The sequence below is a fragment of the Armigeres subalbatus genome, unplaced genomic scaffold (genome assembly GCF_024139115.2).
Source record: "Armigeres subalbatus isolate Guangzhou_Male unplaced genomic scaffold, GZ_Asu_2 Contig274, whole genome shotgun sequence".
In the NCBI taxonomy this organism is placed as follows: Eukaryota; Metazoa; Arthropoda; class Insecta; order Diptera; family Culicidae; genus Armigeres; species Armigeres subalbatus.
In genome coordinates, this window is record NW_026943013.1 from 117,534 (window position 1) to 122,604 (window position 5,071).

Sequence of the window (5,071 nt, forward strand, 5' to 3'; positions counted from 1 at the left end):
ACTTGTCGGTAAATGCATTTTTGCAACGCAAACAATTGGAATTATTATTGCTACAAAAGCTTTATTTTTCTCCTTGTCGGCTTCAAATTCCAATAAAGCACCTCATTAGTGACAAGGACGTGAACACCGATTCCCTGCAACCAAAACCGCCAATCGCTCCTCCAGTTACGTAACGCATTGATGACGACTCATTTCTGCACGATCATTAAATTCGAAGTCACACCTCCATCGCAGATCCCTTTCCAAGCAGGTGCATACATAAGGGAGAGTGGTTTGAAATGGTTCGCTGTTTGGCGCACCAAAATCACATTCTAACAATGAACACCTTTGTGTGTTTTTTTTGTTTCGTCAGACTTCTTGAAAATAAAGTGCACTTATTTGTACGTTGACAAATATTTCTACTGATAGGTGTTTTTGAACTTGAACTGTAAGGGTCTTTGAGTGCCTCTTTCAGATAAAGATGGCGTATTTGTCAAGTGGTGAATAATAAATACTAAAAACTGTTGTCAACTTTTAATTTCTTATTAGAGGTCAAGAACTGCAAACAATACCATCCCCCCTTACGTGGCGAATCGTGTGTTGGGGCAATTTCATGCCCGTTTCCAATTTGCAAAGCCCGTCAAGTGTATCATGTTTAATTAAACAATTGGCGCAGTCAATCAGAAGCCCGGTACGATGACGTCGACGGCCGGCTCGGCGAGGGCGAGTTTGATGGCCAATTATATTTAACGGGGCTTGCTCGTCGTACACTTCGATGGCCACGCGACCGGTTTCGGCACTAAGTGTAAAACGCAAACCGGCTCATCTAAAATTTAATGAACCGATCACGCTCTACGGGTACGGATGTCCTTTTGCCGGCCCAAAAGTAGGCACCGCCAGCTGATGGAGTGATGTCATTTGCTGTGGACTCCGGAAGTGGGCTCAAAAGTACATGGGCCATCGCGCGCCGATCTCTGGGTTGAACATTTTATTGGAAATTTTCCCGAAACGGAAAAGTGTATTGCAGTTGCAATGGCCGGCACAGATACGGACCGTTTTCCCGAGTGGGGAATGCAATTAAAACAAAAACAATTTCCTTTTATTTCGTATTTGGAGTCAATTTTTCTAGGATGTACGTGCACTGAGTGTAACTTCCAACCCATTTCAGTATCATTTCCACTATAAAGTGCTTTTTATGATATCTACTTGCTCGAGTTTCCACCACCAACCAGATATGAAAGTTAGCAATTGTTGCTAAGGCACAGAAGTGAAAGTGTGATGGAAGCAGGGGTGGACCGGTGGTCATTTCAAGCAAAAGTTCCAGTCCGTGAGCAACAATAGCATTAATTAGTAATCATTTGTTATAACCTAGTTCTGTGGCCGAGTGAGAGAGCGATTGCAACGTATCCTCCATAATGAACCATCCCGTGCTATTGTTGCACATATTTCGCACCGACCGTTCGGTGAGCGTTCGGAGAATGCACCCTGACAGGGCCATCGCGCCGGTCAACTCAACTGGCTGGGAAGGAACACACGAAAGGAGCGATGTTCAACGAATTTAATGAGAATGTTCACATGGATGAGTTGATTAAATGAGCACAAGGACCATAAACCCGGAAATGGAAGTTCGCAGTACCTACTATTGTTTGCTGCAGTCATATTATGTTGCGTTTGATCACTCCTGCTAGAAGTCACGATATATGCCATGAAGCAGCACTAAAAATATGTGTTTTTTTCAATCATTTTGTAGCTTCCTAAAACTTTTCCTAGTTTCCGTTGTGATTCATATTTTGAACGTGACTCATATTCCGAACACTCGCTTTTTAATTACCGTTTCTGCTTTTATCACGTAACTTATTACCTAGAAAATTGAAATCAAAATGCAACAAAATAAGAGTTGTGTTTATTATTTAAAACGAATCTGTATGTAAACGTAAATATAACCCAAATATAACAATAGATCCATCGCTCACAATCCGGAAAAAAATGTTGTTGGATCCACCAAAAGGGTCCAATTCGTCGCTCATCAATCGTCCACTCCGACTACCAACAGTGGACCCAGCTCCCATTCGAACACCAGCTATAAGTACTGGTGAAACATCTTCTAGAATTTCCGCTCCTGTAAGATCTGCATCTTCTATCAATAATGATGCGAATCACGCGATATTGAAAGTGGTTAATAAAGACGCTTTCCCTCATTCGAGTCCTTTGACGTTTCTCCATTCTAGCCTGACCAAAGTGAATATGATGTAAAGACGCACGTAATGGATATCTGGATAAGAAGCTCTGAAGATTTCCTCCATAGGATAAGCTGCATATTCTGATCAAGTGTCTGCTAGGATACCAATCAGACACAGTCGGAATTGAGCATGAATGGAGATACGACTGTGGAACCGACCATCAACCCATCATTGATTTAAGCACCTGACGTAGTTTTGCCCGAAGCGTCTAACACAACGCGCAATTTAGTGTTTTTCCAAATTCGTTTGAACTTAGGGGTGGTGTTAGGTGGGACGCTATACAGACCTGACAGGACGGCCCTCGGACGAGACAGGAGGTTTGCGCAGGCCCAATAAGCTGCCTTTGAGAACAGCCATTACGAACGACATAGAAGATAATACGACTCGATACAATCGTCAACGACCTAGGCGACAAATAAAGGATCACGATTGGAAGCTTGGAACATGGAACTGCAAGTCGCTTCGCAGGTTGCGACAGGATAATCTACGATGAATTACATTCTCGCAACTTCGACGTCTTAGCGCTGCAGGAAAGTGTGGAAATGCGGGTATCGAGTGGCTACCTTCTACCAAAACTGTGGCACCACCAACGAGTTGGGAACCGGCTTCATAGTGCTGGGAAAGATGCGCCAACGCGTGATTGGGTGGCAGCCAATCAACGCAAGGATGTGCAAGCTGAGGATAATAGTCCGTTTCTTCAACTATAGCATCATCAACGTGCACTGCCCACACGAAGGGAGACCCGACGACGAGAAAGAAGCGTTCTACGCACAGCTGGAGCAGACATACGATGGATGCCCACTGCGGGACGTCAAAATTGTCATCGGTGACATGAACGCTCAGGTAGGAAGGGAGGAAATGTATAGACCGGTCATCGAACCGGATAGTCTTATCCTCAACCGATTTGCTCGCAATAAATTGCATTCGACGCAAAATCCTTTCCCATTGTTTCCTATTGAAAATTGACCAAGTCTGACTTTGGGATCGGAAGTTATGGCCAAACTACCTTTTTGCCTTTCTCGTATACTGAGTATACGGTAAAGGCTATATGATCGCTCCAAAAACAAACTTTTTATAGAAGGCCCGGAGACCCATAGTGTTATATACCAATCGACTCAGTTCGACGAATTGAGGTGATGTCTGTGTGTGTGTGTGTGTGTGTGTGTGTGTGTGTGTGTGTGTGTGTGTGTGTGTGTGTGTGTGTGTGTGTGTGTGTGTGTGTGTGTGTGTGTGTGTGTGTGTGTGTGTGTGTGTGTGTGTGTGTGTGTGTGTGTATGTGTGTGTGTGTGTGTGCGCACAAAACGACGCAAAAAATGTCACTCATTTTTCGGGCACTTATCCTCAACCGATTTGCTCGCAACAAATTGCGTTCGACGCAGAATCCTTTCCCATTGTTTCCTATTAAAAATTGGCCAGGTCGGACTATGGGATCGGAAGTTATGGCCAAAATACAAATTTATACGCAAAAATCGCGTAAAAAATGTCACTCATTTTTCGGGCACTTATCCTCAACCGATTTGCTCGCAACAAATTGCATTCGACGCAGAATCCTTTCCCATTGTTTCCTATTGAAAATTGGCCAGGTCGGACTATGTGATCGGAAGTTATGGCCAAAATACAAATTTATACGTAAAATCGCGTAAAATGTCACTCATTTTCGGGCACTTATCCTCAACCGATTTGCTCGCAAACAAATTGCATTCGACAAAGAATCCTTTCCCATTGTTTCCCTATTGAAAAGTGGCCAGGTCGGACTATGGGATCGGAAGTTATGGCCAAAATACAAATTTATACGGAAAAATCGCGTAAAAAATGTCACTCATTTTTCGGGCACTTATCCTCAACCGATTTGCTCGCAATAAAATGCATTCGACGCAAAATCCTTTCCCATTGTTCCCTATTGAAGATCGGCTGGGTCGGACTATGGGATCGGAAGTTATGGCCAAAACACAAATTTATACGTAAAAATCGCGTAAAAAATGTCACTCATTTTTCGGGCACTTATCCTCAACCGATTTGCTCGCAATAAATTGCATTCGACGCAAAATCCTTTCCCATTGTTTCCTATTGAAAATTGGCCAGGTCGGACTATGGGATCGGAAGTTATGGCCAAACTACCTTTTTGCCTTTCTCGTATACTAAGTATACGGTAAAGGCTATATGATCGCTCCAAAAACAAACTTTTTATAGAAGGCCCGGAGACCCATAGTGTTATATACCAATCGACTCAGTTCGACGAATCGAGGTGATGTCTGTGTGTGTGTGTGTGTGTGTGTATGTGTGTGTGTATGTGTGTGTGTGTGTGTGCGCAAAACTACTCAAAAAATGTCACTCATTTTTCGGGCACTTATCCTCAACCGATTTGCTCGCAACAAGTTGCATTCGACGCAGAATCCTGTCCCATTGTTTCCTATTTGAAATTGGTCAGATCGGACTATGGGATCAGAAGTTATGGCCAAAATACAAATTCATACGAAAAAATCGCGTAAAAAATGTCACTCAATTTTCGGGCACTTATCCTCAACCGATTTGCTCGCAACAGGTTGCATTCGACGCAGAATCCTGTCCCATTGCTTCCTATTTGAAATTAGTCAAATCGGACTATGGGATCAGAAGTTATGGCCAAAATACAAATTCATACGAAAAAATCGCGTACAAAATGTCACTCATTTTTCGGGCACTTATCCTCAACCGATTTGCTCGCAACAAGTTGCATTCGACGCAAAATCCTGTCCCATTATTCCCTATTTAAAATTGGTCAGATCGGACTATGGGATCGAAAGTTATGGCCAAAATACAAATTCATACGAAAAAATCGCGTAAAAAATGTCACTCATTTTTCGGGCACTTAT